General features: G+C 46.2%; 1 protein-coding gene across 2 annotated transcripts in view; it reads right to left on the bottom strand.

Moving 5' to 3' along the window:
• LOC100967410 (aldo-keto reductase family 1 member B15) overlaps positions 1–14,559 on the bottom strand; it is a 30,711-nt gene extending 16,152 nt beyond the window's left edge. The window contains exon 1 of one of the 2 annotated variants that reach the window (XM_057302765.2): positions 14,420–14,559. The gene's annotated coding sequence lies outside the window, so the exon portion shown is untranslated. Of the gene's footprint in view, positions 1–401; positions 1,381–14,419 lie in introns of those variants that run through there. The other variant, XM_055115252.3, reaches the window with a different exon arrangement.
• Between the last annotated feature and the right edge of the window lie 2,619 nt (positions 14,560–17,178).

Here is a 17,178-nt window from a genome sequence, read left to right as displayed (position 1 = left end):
AGATGGGATGAAAGATTGGTACATTTTTACAGAGTGCTGATTGGTGCATTAACAATCCTTTAGCCAGACACAGAGCACTGATTGGTGACTTTACAATCTGCTAGCTAAAGAGAAAAGTTCTCCAAGTCCCCACTCAACCCAGGAAGTCCAGGTGGCTTCACCTCTCACTGCTTTTTGTTTGTTTGTTTTTGAGACGGAGTCTTGCTCTGATGCCCAGGCTGGAGTGCAGTGGGGTGATCTTGGCTCACTGCAACCTCTGTCTCCCAGGTTCAAGCAATTCTCCTGCCTCAGCATCCTGAGTAGCTGCGATTACAGGCACCCACCATCACTCCCATCTAACTTTTGTATTTTTAGTAGAGACAGACTGGTTTCAAACTCCTGACCTCAGGTGATCCACCCACCTCGGCCTGCCAAAGTGCTGGGATTACAGGCATGAGCTGTGCCCGGCCACATCCTGCTTTAGAAGGCTTGTGCTAGATGCAGTGGGAAGAGCTGGAGCCTGGCCACAGTAGCTTCCCTGCCCTGTCCAAACAGAAAATCCATTCCAGGCTTTTGTGAGATTGAGGATTCTGTGAATGAATTATTAAACATGACAACCTTTTGCAAAGTTCTCTTGGGTAACAGTATCATTGGAGTTTCTGTTTGTTCATGATGAGTCAACAAATTCAACACAGCCCAAAGTTGGAAAGTAGGGAGGGAGAGAGAAAGGAAGGAAAGAAGAGTTGGGGGAGGGAGGGAAGGAATGAGGGAAGAGTAAGGAATAGAGAAAACAGACAGAAAAAGACAGAAAGAGAGTAAAGGAAGGAAGGGAGCAAGGAAGGAAGGAAAGAAGGAAGGAAGAAAGGAAAGAAAGAAAGAAAGAAAGAGAGAGAAAGAAAGGAAGGAAGGAAAGAAAGAAAAAAGATTAAGAAAGAAGCCTGGCCAACATGGTGATACTCCCTCTCTACTAAAAATACAGAAATTAGGTAGGTGTGGTGGTGAGAGGTGTAGCCAGTTGGACTTCTGGGTTGGGTGGGGACTCGGAGAAATTTTCTATCTTACAAGAGGATTGTAAGATGCACCAATCAGCACTCTGTAGCTAGGATTGTAAAATGCACCAATCAGTGCTCTGTGGCTAGCTAGAGGTTTGTAAAATGGACTAATCAGCACTCTGTAAAATGGACCAATCAGTGCTCCGTATAATGGACCAATCAGCACTCTGTAAAATGGACCAATCAGCGCTCTGTAAAATGGACCAATCAGCACTCTATAAAATGGACCAATCAACAGGAAGTGGGTAGGGACAAATAAGGGAATTAAAGCTGGTCACCCCAGCCCCCAGCAGCAACGCTTAGGCAACCCGCTTAGGTACCCTTACAGGCTGTGGAAGCATTGTTCTTCCGCTGTTCAAAATAAATCTTTCTGCTGCTCACTCTTTGGGTCTGTGCCATCTTTAAGAACTGTAACACTCACTGTGAAGGTCCGCTGCTCCAGTCTTGAAGTTAGCCAGACCACAAAATCACTGGAAGGAATCAACTCCAGACACAGTGGCACATGTCTGTAATCCCAGCTACTTGAGAGGCTGAGACAGGAGAATTGCTTGAACCTAGGAGGTGGAGGTTGCAGTGAGCCAAGATTGTGCCACTGCACTCCAGCCTGGGCGACACAGTGAGACCCTGTGTAAAAGAAACAGAGAAAGCAAAGCAAAGAAGGAAGAAAAAACAAAGGCTTTCTTTCCCTGTGATGGTTTCCCTGTGAAATGGAGTCTAGGGAGGAGAGGTGAGAAGCAGCGTTTCAATTTTAAAAGTTACAATTGCAGGTTCAGTGCAGAGATGGTCAAATCCCGACCTGATTGGAGTCAGCTGTAACTAGTTGGTAGTCAGCAGTCTAGGGAACATGATATAGGCCTGTGCCATGCTGTGACACGCCATGACAGGCCAGGGCCACGTCACAGCATCTGTTTCAGCCTGCCGGTAGTGGGTTTTTCTGTCTTTTACATGTTCTTGTTGATGAGTTGGCTTTGGTTGAATCTTGAAATGGAATTGAATCTCTAGGCTGTGGCTTATGACAGCTCATAGAAGGCAATTGGCATGATATTTTGAACCTATGAGTGAAAAATCTTAACACTTCATTGATGTTTGTTAAATTATCTACTTCAACATTAATAATACATGCATGGTCCGGGCATGGTGTCTCACACCTGTAATCCCAGCATTTTGGGAGGCCAAGGCAGGTGGATCACTTGAGCTCAAGTGTTTGAAACTAGCCTGGCCAACATGGTGAAACCCTGTGTCTGCTAAAAATCCTAAAATTAGCCACATAGGTGGCTCGTATCTGTAGTCCCAGCTGCTTGGGAGGCCTGAGAATCACTTGAACCTGGGAGGTGGAGATTGCCGTGAGCCAAAATTATGCCACTGGAATCCAGCCTGGGTGACAGATAGAGACTCCATCTCAAAAATAAATAAATACATGCATGCCTCATAATCTGGTGGCCACAAAGTCTCCTGGATCTGCACATGGGGCACCTTATTTTCCCAGTGTATACTGGATGATATGCAGTGCTAGTATTGTTGAAATAGTAAATCCTTTGTGACTATAAACCTAAATAAGAGAGAGAGGTCCCTAAAAGAAAAATATTTCTCTGGGAATAGACCACTGCAATGGGAGTATGCATGCCACAGTAAACTATGTGTATATTTGGGAAAATAAAGGAAAACAAAAATTTTTTAAGGAAAAAATGAGGATTATCTAATTTCTTTGAATTAATTAGCCTTGGCTCCAAAGATCAATCACGAAAGTGATGTTAGTCTGAGGTTGGACAGGCAGTTGTTCAGAGGTCCTTGCAGAGTATGTTTTGTGTTCAGTTGCAATGTCCTTTGCTCAAGGTTGTGGTGGTCGCCGTCTTTCGTGGTACTTTTGGTTTTCAGGTGTACAACCATTAGAACCCTCTTTTCATGGTCTTCCCAGCTGTATTTGTCAGAGTCTTTTGTTTGTTTTTTAACATTAGTGACTCCATTTTGATTCTGACCATTTTCATGTGATGCACAGAATAAAGAAATGTGTATTATTCATAAAAATATTCCTTCTAGAACCACTTAGCTATGAATCAGTGAGGAGGGATATCTTTTTTAGATAATTGAGCTTAAGATGGTATATCTATTAGCTGTTTTCGTGTAACAACCCAACTGGTTATTACAGCAACCATTTATTTGCTCCTGATTTTGTGGGTTGGCAATTTGGGCAGGAATCAGCTGATAAGCCGATCTCAGAACCACGTGGTATCAGCTGGGTTTCCTCACCTCTGTGGGCCTCACTGGGGTGGACTGGGTTGTCAGGGAAGACAGGGACCCTCTTTATGTGTTTTCCGTTTTCCATGAGGCTAACTTGGGCTTGTTCATAGGTAGCAGCATTGTAGGAGGCCTACCCTTGGAATGTGTGCAGTGTCACTTCTGTCACCTTCTATTGATCAAAGCAAGTCTCAAGGCCAGGACGGGGCCAAGGAGTAGGGAAATAGATTTCACCTCTTGAGGGGATTTGTTACAAGGAATTTTCGCTAATAGTTTTTTTTTTTTTTCTTAGGTGGAGTCTCGCTCTGTCACCCAGGCTGGAGTGCAGTTGCCCAATCTCAGCTCACTATAACCTCTGCCTCCCGGGTTCAAGCGATTCTCCTGCCTCAGCCTCCCAAGTAGCTAGGATTACAGGTGCACACCACCACACCCAGCTAATTATTGTGTTTTTATTAGAGACGAGGTTACACCATGGTGGCCAGGATGGTCTCAATCTCCTGACCTTGGGATCTGCCTGCCTTGGCCTCCGAAAGTGCTGGGATTACAGGCGTGAGCCACTGCACCTGGCCTAATTTTGGCTACTCTTAATCAACCCCAGAAGGTTTAATAAGAACTTTGATTAGCTACTTTCTAGCTTCATGAATTTACCAAGCTATTCCTGGTTTTGCACCTTTAAGAAACTCTCATTTTTTAAATCTGATGAATATATGTCCATAAGAAGCTTTACTTGGTTAAAATTAAATACATACAAAATTGACAGAAAAATTATTTTGTCAAAGAAAAATGAACGAAGAGTAGTGTCATTTTTCAGTCTCACATTCATTTCTCTAAGAAATGGATCTGTCCTTCAACATCTCCTCCTAGCCCATACTGTTTGAATATAGAAGGCTCTTGGGCCATGGTCCGGGGATTATTTATAATCAGCAACAAGGGGTTACAGTGTCATGGCTTACAATTTGGTGGGGTGGGACCAGGGACTAGTTGGAGTTTTTTGTTTTGGTCGTCATAATTTATTTGAAGCAGGGAGCTTGGCTCTCCACCCTTTGTACTTATTAGTCCACCAAACATCTGCCCAGTCACCACTGGGACTTTTAACACTCCATACTTATACATGCTTGATTTTTTGTGGTATGGACATAGACACTTATCAACATGGGCTAGCTTCTTTTGACCTTGCTCATCTCCACATGGGATGACTGAACAGGCATCAAACTGAAGGGTTAAAAAATGACTAGCCTGAGTTACATTGATGACAAGATGACCTTCTGTTGAAAAGAAAAAAGAGAATAAACAAGTGATTATTAAGCTCTTTTTAGAGTTAATTTGGTGGGGGTGGGCTGTGGAGTGACAGTTCATGATTCTGGAGGTGGCGGCACCTTCTTGACTCGGGTGTGATGAGTCCATCCTCTTTCTGTTGTCCAGACTGCAGTCTCAGTACTTAGGAGCACTAGGTAGGGTCCTTCCCAGGCTGGTTCGAGCTTCCTTTTCTTCTACCCTTGGATGAGAACATGGTCTCAAGGCCAATGCTGATGTTCTGGAAACTCCAGGGGTGATGCCTGTGCTAGGAGACCTTTAGTCCCAAGGGAAAAGAAGGTAGAGGATAGACCAAGTATATAATTTTTGAGGAAATGATCCTTTGTTTCAAACATAGGGATGTCAGCAGTGGAGTGTAAGTAGGGCATTCCATAGAGCATTTCCTCAGGTGACAGGCCAATATCTTTCCAAGGGGCAGTCCAGATTCTTAACCAAGCAATAGGAGTATATTTAGTCCATGGCAATTGAGTTTCTAAAACTAAGTTAAGTGGTTTATTAGAGTCTGATTCATCCACTCTACTCTTCCTGAGGAGGATGGATGCCAAGGGGTATGGTATTCCCAATGTATATCTAGTACCTGTGCTAACTTCTTAATGACATGCACAGTGAAATGGGGTGCATTATCTGAATCAGTATTTTCTATTAGTTCCAATCTGGGTATGATGTTTTCAATTAGTGCTTTAACTACATTACTGGAGGTTGCACGTGAGAATGGGATTGCCTCTACCCAGTGGGTAAAGTGGTCTATTATTACTAATAAGTATATCGACCAATTGGAGGCATTTCAGTGTAATCGATCTGAACACTTTGAAATGGTCTCAGTGCTGGATTTCTTCCACCAAGGTGCAATTTCCTTAGATCCTGCTTATTAGCTTTTTTTACATATTAAGCAACTATCTATAACTTGTTTGGCCAGGGTGTAAATTCTTATACACCCATAAACCCGGAGAACTGCATCGCCCATTGCTTGGGGTCCCCAATGGGTCCCTTGATGTAATTGAGACAAGACTTCCCTCATGAGAGGTTTTGACAACATTTCCCTTTGATCTGATAATATCCATTTCCTATCCGCATTTTCTTTAGCTCCTATTTTTATCAACTTCTTTTGTTCAATGGAAGAGAAAACAGGGGTTACAGTAGGAGAAGGAGGGCATGGAGTTAAATGGAAGAAATGGCAACTTGTTTTGCTATTTTATTGTAACCGACCGAGTTATAGAGAGAATGCCACAGTCTGAGACTAATTCAGTGATCCTTTATTGCCAGCAACCGAGAGACGGCTAGAGCTCAAAATTCTCTCAGCCCTGAAGAAGGGGCTACATATCTTTTTACACCTTGGTCTAAAGAGGGGAGGAGGAGTGTAGCTGAAGCAATTTTTTACAGAAGCAGAACCGGCAAAAAAGTTGAAAGATAAATGGTTACAGAAACAGTAATAAGAAAATAAACAGTTCCAGGTGCAGGGGCTTAAATTATCACAAAGTGATAAACGCAAATGCTTTGGGCACCGTCAACCGAGTGCGTTCCCAGGAGCTGCTGGTACAGCTTGCCTCAGTATCTTATCCGTAAGCGCATTCTTGGATGTGCTTGGAGTCAGCTTGCACCAGTTATGTCCTTAAGGGAGGGGGACAAGGGGCTGCAAGTGAAGAAACCAAAATGGAGTCTGTCCAGCTCTCTCAGCTAAGAGAGAGTCAATCAGGTTAAAAGAAGTTAGGGTATCACATTTCCCACTCGTGTTTGGGGGAATCAGATCATTGATTCCTCGGTTATAACAAGGGTGTTATATTGGGTTCTAAGATACATAAGATTGACAGAAGCTATGCGTTGCTTTACAAAATTAAGAAACCAATTTAATATACAAGGCCTGAAGACTAACCCTAACAAGAGGAGGAGAAGGGGGTCCCGCCAACCCAGTAATTAGAGTAGTTAGCCAGGGATTCCAGTTAAACGTGCTTTGGTACTTTGGTACTCCAGGAATGAGAAAGGTGGTGTTACTTTCTTGTTCCTTCTGGCATCTATCTAGATTTTCTCGAACTCTTTGAAGAGTATTTTTTATGACTCCAGACTGATTGGCATAGAAACAACAACTTTCTTCTAGAGCTGCGCATAAACCTCCTTGGGAGAGAAATAGCAGATCTAAGCCTCGGCGGTTTTGAAGAACTACTTCAGCTAGAGACTCTACCTGGGCATGTAGTATATTTATGGCTGATTGGAGATTGCTTAAATCAGCATCTACCTGTTGAGATAGTGATATTAATCCAGTTTCTCCTTGAATCAGGGCAGTCGTAACAATAGCTGCTGACGTAGCTATGCTAAGGCCAGCCAGAAGGGGTACAAGGAGTAGGGCAGCTCGGCGAAACCTGAAATGCAATTCAGGGGGAGCGATGAGAAGTTGTCCTTCTGGCCCACTGTACATGTAGATCTGGGGGAGTAGATGAATCAACATGCATAGGAGAGGTCCAGGTTCAGTCCCATTGATGCAGCGAGTGAGGCCTGAAATGCAGGCCAACCAGGTATTTTTGGGTGCCTGGTAGGAGACTGAGGGGTTTAAGGAAGTAAGGAGAGACTCACTACAAGTAGCCTGAAAGGGAGAAGCAGGTAAGTTATACCTTGTGCTAATTAGACAGAAGGCATTCCCTGACACATCTCCTAGTGTAAGGGCATGGGGGCACGTATGACAAGAAAGACAGTCCATTTTGAGCATGGCTTCTACTCCTAATCCAACATAATATGGGGGTTTGGCCTTTAGGCACAACCAGCAATCTCAGGCTAGTTTAGGCTGGGTGAGATTAAGGAGGTGATGTACCCCGTCCAAAATGGACATCGGGCTGGGTTGGAGGTATTGTCATTGCAGCTGGGGTCTCAGAACCAGGAATGGCAGTGGGACAGTTAAATCGACTCTCTCTGGGTGTTTTTGGAACATAGGGTCACCTAAATCAGTTAAAGTTCTGATTGGCTTCATGGGACCAGGAATTTTTTCTGGATGGTGAACATAGTTCCAACATCAAATCCTGAAATATAAAGCCTTAATCCCCATGACATGCTGTAATACCATTGAGTTAAACTAGGGTTACGGACAGTTATAGTAAGAGGATTACAATTACCTATAGTACACGGCTTAGGATGGGAAGCACAAGCTATGGAAAGGGTTGAGGATCAGGTTCATCCTCCAGAGTAAGTGGCCAAGGTTACACACATGCAGTAAGGGCAGAAAAACTGGTAAGAATCTCGACAACTAGAGTCAGGGTGATTTCCAGGACAAAGGTAAAAGTCAACGCTCTGGAGCCTTTTTTCTGCACCCTTAGAGCTTCCACATCCAGTTTGGCTTCTGGTGTGTCCGAACCCTGCAGCAAGGTCAGCGTTCCCTGCTCTCATGATCGGCAGATTGCATTGCTCTTCAAGGGTATGGGCAGGGTCTGGGAACAAAGCACATAAACCAACTACAAAAGAGACTTCCTTGGAGGGTCCCACCTTCCAAGTGGTGTTTGCAAACACACGTCCTGTCATGAAGGAAGTGAGGAGAAAAGAGTAGGAAGGGGCAGAGGACATGACAGATGGAAACAGACAGAAAAGGTAAATAAAAAGAATTAATTCGATAGCTTTACTCAACTTAGATGCAGTTTTAAGGGGCCTGGCCTAGGCTTGGGGACCCATTTTTTTTGCTGGGCTTTGTTGGCCTTTTTGATGCGAGAATGATGAATCCAAGCAGGAGTGCCGTCCACCTTCAGAGCCGTTGGTGTGGTGAGGATGACAGTATGAGGTCCTTTCCAGGCAGGAGTCAGTCCTTTTTTCTGGAACTTTTTAACATACGCTAGGTCACCCAGCTGGAAAGAATGGCAGGGCCCAGTCTGGTCAGGAACTGGGCTGGGGTGTGCTCCCCTGACAAGCAGCTGGATGATGTCTTGTACCCTTTGGAGAGACTGCAGGTACTGTATCAAGTTAGCTTGTGAGATTTCTTCTAAATGGGTATCCTTTAGCTTAGGCAAGACAGGCGGAGCCCTTCCATACATGATTTCAAAAGGTGAAAACCCAGCCTGGTAAGGGGTGCATCTTACTCTAAGAAGGGCTAAAGGAAGGAGCTTTACCTAGTTTTCACTGGTTTCTAGGATTAATTTTGCAAGAGTACTTTTTAGGGTGGGGTTCATGCATTCTACTTGTCCAGAGCTCTGGGGTCGATAGGCACAATGGAGTTTCCATTGAATGTTTAATGCCTTGCTGACCGACTGAGCTATGGACGAGGTGAAGGCTGGTCCATTATCAGACCTTATTACAACAGGCAGTCCATGTTGAGGGATGATTTCATTGAGTAAAAGCTTAACTACCGTGGTAGCAGTTTCGTTTTTGGTGGCAAATGCCTCAGTCCATCCAGAAAAGGTGTCTACTAGCACCAGGAGGTATTTATACCCTGCCAAGTGTGGTTTTACCTCTGTAAAGTCAATTTCCCACCTTCCTCCTGGCAAGCCTCCCTGGAGGCGGTGGCCTGGGCTGGGCTTAGGACCTTGCTTGGTGTTTACTTGGGCACAAGCCGTTTACTGGAGAGCTGCTTGGTTAGTTAAGTCCTGAAGGTGGGGGATCTTGAAATGACTCCTTAGAAGCTGGGCCAGTTTTACTCCTCCTAAATGGGTGGTAGAATGTAGATGATTGATAAAAGTTTCCCCAAGGGCTTGGGGCATGAAGATTCTGGAAGCAGGAAGAATCACCAACCTTCCTGATTTTTACTGGCTTGAAGATCCGAAGCTTGTTTTTCTTCCTCTGGGGAGTATTCTGGGTAGTCTGCCCAGTCAGTTGTGGAAAGGACACAGAGGGCAGCAGGGTTAAAGGCACGACCAGGAGCTGAGATGCCTCTCAAGCTGCAGAGTCTGCTCTTTGGTTACCACGAGCAATGGCCATGTCTTCTCTTTGATGTCCTTTGCAGTGAATTGTAGCCACCTGTTGAGGGAGCCAAACAGCTTCAAGCAGGGCTAAAATTTCTTCTTTGTTGTTGATACTCTTTCCTGCTGAGGTGAGTAGCCCTCGCTCTTGATAGATGGCTCTGTGTACATGTACAGTAGCAAAAGCATACCTGCTGTCAGTGTAGATGTTAATACATTTGTCTTTACCCTATTGGAGGGCCTGAGTCAGGGTTACCAACTCAGTCCTCTGTGCCAAGGTACCTGCCGGCAGTGCCTGGGCCTACAGTACATCTGTCTCCATAGTAATGGCCACACCAGCCTTCTGTACTCCCTGTTCAAGGAAGCTGCTACCATCTGTAAACACGGTGGCATCCACCTCCTTTAGAGGCACATCTTGGAGATGAGGTCAGCCAGTTTCCATAGTTTCTAACAGTTCTTGGCAGTCATGGACAGGTGTGGTAAGGTCTGGATCCGGGAGCAAGGTAGCTGGATTTAAACACCTTGTGGGAGAGAAAGTTAAACGCGGCTGATCTAACAGTAAACTCTGATACCGCAAGATGCGAGCATTTGACATCCATTTGCCAGAAGCACTTTGTAGCAAGGTCTCTACAGCATGAGGAGCCGTAAGGGTTAAATTCTGGCCCACAGTCAGTTTATCAGCCTCCTGGACCTGGCTTGCTGTTGCCACTATGGCTCGCAGACAACTTGGCCACCCAGAGGCCACAGGGTCCAGTCTCTTAGACAAATAGGCCACTGGGTGTTGCCATGGCCCTAAAGTCTGAGTAAGTACCCCTTTAGCGACTCCTTGGTTTTCATGAACAAAAAGGTGAAATGGTTTTGAGATATTTGGGAGGGCAAGAGCAGGGGCCTCAGTTAGTGCCTTCTTCAGATTTTGAAAAGCCTGTTCTTCTTTGTCAGTCCAAACTAGCAGGGTATTCCCTCCAGCAGTGGTGTACAGGGGTTTGGCAATTTCCATGAACCCCAATATCTATAGGCGACCATATCCCACGGCGCCCAGGAATTCATGTACCTGTCTCTTAGTGGTGGGAGTGGGGATTTGAAGGATGGCTGCCTTTCGAGCACTGGTGAGTGCCCTTTTTCCTTCATTTGTCTCATACCCTAGGTAGGAAATGCTGGGAAGAAAAAGCTGGGCCTTCTTGGCCGGGACCTGATACCCGAATTCCTGAAGGAGGTAAAGTAGGTCCCTAGTATGTTGCAGGCAGCTGTCAGTAGTTTCAGTAGCCAATAACAGGTCGTCTACATACTGGAGAAGAGTGCGGTTAGGGTGACTGGCTCAGAATGGTATAAGATCCTGTTGGAGGGCTTCCCTAAAAAGGGTGGGGGAATTTTTAAAACCTCGGGGTAACCAAGTCCAGGTTAATTGGGTGGTGTCTACCGAGCCAGGATCTGTCTGTTCAAAAGCAAAGATAGGTTGACTTTTGGGGCCAGAGGAATAGCAAAAAAAAGCATCCTTGAAGTCAAGGACAGTGTACACCATATGTTCTGGCGGGAGCAGGCTGAGTGAAGTATAAGGGTTAGGGACAGTTGGATGGACAGTGACTGTCCGCTTGTTACCTTCCTGCAAGTCCTGTACAGGCTGGTAATCATTTGTTCCGGGTTTCTGGACCGGCAAAAATGGAGTATTCCAGGTGATCTCACATGGTGTGAGTATACCAGCTTGTAATAGTTGCTGAACATGAGGATTAATTCCCTCTCTAGCCCACAGAATCATAGGATATTGTTTGACCTGGACCGGCAGGGCGGTGGCCAGGAGTTCTACAACAGCTGGCAGATGGTGGTTTGCCAGTCCTGGGAGGTATGAGGAAACAGAGTCTGTAAAGCCAGTAGGAGAGGATTACTTTTATTCTCTGGCAGTTGTGAGGGTGAAACTAAGAGATATTCCTCTGACCGAAGGGTGGTTAGCAGGAGCTGAGCAGTAGGGGGCGTTGTGTCCCCTAACATGAGGTGAGTTTGTTGGGCCGAGAAGGAGATGGACGCCTGTAGCTTATGAAGCAGGTCTCATCCGAGGAGGGAGAAGGGGCACTCTGGGACCACGAGGAACAAGTGGGTTACTCTTTTCTGTCCTAAACTCACCTCTCGTGAGTGGGTGACAGGATATTCCTGAATAGCTCCAGTAGCCCTTTACTCAGTAACCTTTTTATTAGACACTGCCTAAGGGTGTCTGGAGTACTGAGTGTTCCACCCCGGTGTCAATTAGGAAGCGTACAGGCTGGCCCCCCACTGTGGTGGTCACCATGGGTTCCCGGGGCCAAGTGACAAAGAGCCCTGGCCCCGTCAATCATCAGATTCCTCTGCTGTGGGGCAGGGTGAGGACCTTTTTCTTTTCTGGTTTCTCCTCTGGCTTTAATGGGCATTCCTTTCTCCAGTGTCCAATCTGCTTGCAAGAAGCACATTGGTTTCTTTATAGGGGAGCCCGCTTACGTTTCTGGCCTTCCTGGTGGGGACTCGGGGTCCCCTGGTCAGTGCTCTGTGATGGGGGCCCTTCCTTTTTGGCTTCTTGGATGGCAGCCACTAAGATTTTTGCCTGTCTTTTTGATGCTTTGTCTGCAGCCCTTTCAGCTGCCTGAGCTACCTGTTTTTGCTTTTCAAATTCTCGATTGTCGAAAACTCTCTGGGCTATCTCTAAAAGCTGGCTGATGTAAGGAAATACTTTCTGGCTTCTCTTCAGATATGGTCCCTCTCTTCAGAGGTGAAAAGGGATAAAAGGAGTTGCTGACACTCATCCCAGGTGGGCCGGTGAGTCTGGAGCACAGACTCCATCAGTGAGGTTAAGACCTGGGGCTTTTCAGAAAAGGGGGGATTATGAGCCTTCCAGTTGTACAGGTCAGAAGTAGAGAAGGGGACATAAACTAAAAATGGAGCACAACGCTCACTGCCCAAAGGGATTTGGGCCTCTGTCAGTGGGAGGAGCGGGGCCACCTCCTCCGGCCGAGGCCATAATTGGGAGGATATAGGCAGAGAGGCCACAGGGGATGTAGTTGAGGAGACAAGGGAAGATTCTGGGGGAGCAGGAGGGTTATAGGGTGGTGGAAATGGGTGAAGAAAACTTTCCTCTTCTTCAGAAGGAGGCAGTACAGGAGGAATCGAGGGAGCTGAGGGTCGAGGCAAAAGTGAGGTCTGGCTAAAAAGGACCTTGGAGGTAGGATCACGAATGGCTACAGAGTTTTATCACGAGTGGAGCCATGAAGGAGAGCTCTGGACTAAATCTAGCCATTGATCAATGTAGGGAAACTGATCGGGGTGACCGGGAGTTCCAACAACGACCCACCACACAGCCTGAACAGCTGTGAAGTTTAGTGACCCTTCTGGGGGCCACCCAGTTCCAAACTTTGGCCATTCTACTTCGCAGAGTGTCCAGAGTTTGCCTTTTTTAAGGCGGACCCCATAATCATCTGAGAAGCCTAGAGAGAAATTCTGCAACATACACTGGAGAGGACTCCAATCTTTATGGGGCCGGGAAGAAGAGTTTACTATTCTGGAGGCAATTAACAAGGTTTGAACAAAAATATTAAACCCAGCATGGACAAAGATATTCACGGCCTGGGAGGCTATGGTATCAGAAGAACAGAAGTATTATAGCTAGAAGAAGTAGGAAAACAACTATAGCCAATATTTCTTGCCACATAAGGTCTGTCTCCTCAAGCTTCGAGATCTATGGAGAGGATAAGAGGTGGGTCCAAGGGATCCTCAGCCAGTGGGACTTAGGTGACCCCCCCTTCTTGACTTATATCCCAAATAACTTTGGTGTCTCCACGACTCGAAAGCAAAATGTTCAAACTCGGTCCTTTCCTTCAAGGGTTTAAGGAGGGAGAACACAGCCAAGTCTTAGAGACGCTGGACTTGCTGCAACACAGGAAAATGAGATGTGCAGGGTAAGGGATGGGGATGAGGAGGAAAGGGGCCACTTGGATTTCCCTAAAGGTTGGAGAGTAGCCAAAAGAGGCAAAATAAGAGTCCAGACAGAGTAGAGCAGTATGGGTGTAGGTTTCTCTGCACAGTGCCTTATTTAAGGGCATGGGAAAAGTTATGGGATGACAGAAAAGGTGAGTAAGGAGGTCAGCAGGGTGGCTATTTTGGATCCACCACTGGTCTAAGGAGAAGGTGGACCAGTCGTTGGGGCGTGGGGTATGGCAATCCAAACGCCAGCAATCTTTATGGTGCCAGAAATCCTAAACGGATGAATGTCTTCCACACCCTTCCCCATAACAACACCTAATTTGTTTCTGACAGAAAAGGCAGGACTGGGATGGCAAGCCCAACTGACTAATGAGGAATTTGACCTCCTGGGATAGAAAATCTGTACTAAGGACCTTGAAGAAGTCCTTGCCCAGTCATCTTGGGCAGTATCGACGATCCGACATATGAAATTTAGACAGACACTAAACAGGACAATAGGCACTGGGGTATATAAACAAGCATGGCAATTTTTATAAACAGACAAGGGGAGGGGGTCCCGTGATGGGATCAGTCAGATGCCCTCCTGGCTGCTCCCCTTTCGGGGACTTAGGCTCCTCTTGGCATTGGCAGGCTGGTATAAACCGCTGGCTTGGATCGAGCTATGCCTGATGCCGCCCTAAGCCTTATGAGGTCACCACGGAACCACAGGTGAGGGCCTTCTCGAATTCCCTAGCTTTCACCCTGGAGCTACAAACTGGAAAGTCAAGCGCAAGCCCTTGAACTCCACATTCACTCACTCACTCACTCACTCAGGGTTTATTACAATTTTTATACCCATTCTAAAACAGAGGTCTCCCGGAGACCTGAATGAGAGAGGGAGAAGAGATAGAGAGAGAGAGAGACTAGACTTAACAGAGAATCCTGACAGAAACCAGGACTCTGTCCTCCAGTGTCCTGGAGCATGGACAGAGTCTGAGGGAGGACCTTCGTCAGGGCCGTTTCCCTCCCAGAGAGACAGAGTCAGATCTGACTTACCTTCCCGGGCCTAGAGACTGAGGACTCAGAAGTTGAATTTGGCTGGGCGCACCGGCAGTCGATCCGTTCCCCTCCAGAAGACAGTGGCCTGTGGAGCCCTGGAACGTCTTCAGGTGGCCCTGTAAGCCAGCTGTCTGTCTGGGGAAGCCCGGAATGAGTCAGGTCTTCACCCGGTGGCGAATCTCTCTGGAGCTTCCAAATGTCGTAACCGAGCAAGTTATAGAGAGAATGCCACACTCTGAGACTAATTCAGGAGTGCTTTATTGCTGGCAACTGAGAGAGAGCTAGAGCTTGAAATTCTCTCAGTCCGGAAGAAGAGGCTAGAGTTCTTTTTATACCTTGGCCTAAAGAGGGGAGGGGGAGTCTAGCTGAAGCAATTTTTTACAGAAGAACAGGAAAAAATTAAAAGATAAATGGTTACAGAAACAGTTACAGGAAAATAAACAGTTCCAGGTGCAGGGGCTTAAAGTATCACAAAGTGATAAAAGCAGGGGCTTTGGATACCACCAACCAAGTGTGCTCCCAGGAGCTGCTGGTACAGCTTGCCTCAGTATCTTATCAATAAGCGCATTCTTGGATGTGCTTGGAGTCAGCTTGCACCAGTTATGTCCTTAAGGGAGGGGGACGAGGGGCTGCAAGCGAAGAAACCAAGCTAAGACTCTCTCAGCTATTGACTCTCTCGATATTGACTCTCAATTGAGTCTCCCAAGCTATTGACTCTCTCAGCTGAAAAAGAGTCAATCAGGATAAAACAAGATAGGGTATCACAATTTGATCTGCAAGATTATTTCCTGGACTTGTGAAAGGCGAGTCCTTTTGGTGCCCTGGGACATGTACAATAGCTATCTCTTCTGGCAATTGGAGATTGTTGAGGACACGAGCATCAGTTCTCTATGAACTAAATCTTGGCCTCTACTATTGATAAGAGCCCTCTCCATCCAAATTTTCCCAAATGTGTGTGCCTCCCCAGAGGGATACTTAGAGTCAGTATAGATAGATTTTCTTGGTTTTGTAAATGTCCTAAAGCTTGGCTGAGTGCAAACAGTTCACACCCTTGGACAGACCAATTATTAGGCCCCCTTCCTGATTTTACTTTTTTAACAGTCTTTCCATTAATCACTGAATACCTATTATGTCTCTTTCTTTTAATCACCTGGGAGGTTCCATCTATGAATAAGTGCCACCCTGTCTTGAAGGGAGTTTTTCCTAAGTCTGGTTGAACTTTCCTATGGTAATTAGTTCGATTTAAACACCCGTGCTCTCTCGTTTTACGTTTGGATCCCCCATTAAAGAGCCTGCTGAATAAAGTGAATTATTAGTACTTAATATTAAATCACCTTTTTCCCAGAAAGATAGCCTCATATTTTAAAATTTTTGAGTTGGTGATCTCCCTCCTTGCGTTTTGATTTAATATAGTTTTAACTTGGTGGGTTGTGGCCTGAAGCGGCTGGGGAGTAACCTGAAACCTCAGCTGAAGGGACAGCACAGGCTGGGGCATGGCCTGAAACAGCTTGGGAGTAACCTGAAACCACAGCCGGAGGGACCTGAGAGGGGAACCAAAGGGGCAGGATTGGGGGCGCTGAAGGAAGGAAGGTGATTTAGAGGATCCCATGTCTTGGTAGGTATGGGTTGTCTAGGCATGGGAACTCTTTCCTTTTTAGAAAGGTTGGTTTCTGATTTTCTCCCTCCAGAGTCTAAAGGGTAAGGGAGAACTGGTCCCTGCCGCCAGCAGAGGGCGTAATCGATTTTTCCTGGGACACAGGGCTCTTACTGTTAACATATTTGATTAACAGGTGACAAATTCGCTCTTCATTAGACTTAAATTTTGGCCAGAAAAGTGAGGGCTTAAGGATGGGTTCTCAAACTTAAATAAAACAACAATATTCTATCATCTGCTGTTTTTGTTTATACTTGGTTCTCTTATTATTTTTTCAATACTTTAGCATAAGCCCCAAGGGGCTATCAGAAGGAAATTCATCACTCTCTAGACTCTTTAGTTTTCCTGTCTTACTTGAAACGTTCCCCATCTTAGGGATTATGGGGAGGGGGCCCAACCCCTCCTGTGAGATTTCTACCCTCCCCCTTCCTGGAGGCTTACTGAGGCTTTGGGGAAAGGCTCCAACCCAACCTGTTTGGATTTCTACCCTCCCCTTCCTCTTTGTCTACTCTGTCTGTTCCTGACTCTAGTTGACAGATGGCAGCATGAGGCCATAGAGAAGACTCACTCACTCCACACAACCACCATACTTAGTCCCATTTATACACTCTCAGCCTCCAGCTTATCCCAACCACCTGGGAAATACTTTGTCACCTTCGCGAAGTCTCCTACCTTATTCCATGCACAAGAATTTCCTGGTCCTCTTGTTGCTGCGGTCTTGCAAGCCTCTCCTCCCCGCTTTGTTGAGAATCCAGACTTATTTGTCAGAAAGCCGGAGGGGGGGGGGCCCTGATCTCCCTCACCCTAGGGGCACGGTAACTAGACAGTAGGATGCGTCCCCTCCGGGTGGGGTGACCGAAGGCCCCCTTCCCAAAGGAGAAGATTCGAGCCCCAAAGTTGGGCTCCAGAACTGTTAGGAATAACGCTCAAAACCTTAAGGAAATTGAACACTTGAACAAAGGATTCTTAGCAAAGCAATTTTACTTCTGCGCAGAGGGGTGCCTCCTTGGCCAGTCGCCATGAGAGCACACCTGAAAAGGGGCACGAGAGCCTTTACTCCTGACACAAGTACTGCCCCTGTACCCTTTCTCCATTGGCCAGG

This window comes from Pan paniscus, chromosome 6 (genome assembly GCF_029289425.2).
Source record: "Pan paniscus chromosome 6, NHGRI_mPanPan1-v2.0_pri, whole genome shotgun sequence".
In the NCBI taxonomy this organism is placed as follows: domain Eukaryota; kingdom Metazoa; phylum Chordata; class Mammalia; order Primates; family Hominidae; genus Pan; species Pan paniscus.
Note: the sequence above shows the minus strand (reverse complement) of the source record. Positions and strands in the feature narration are given on the sequence as shown.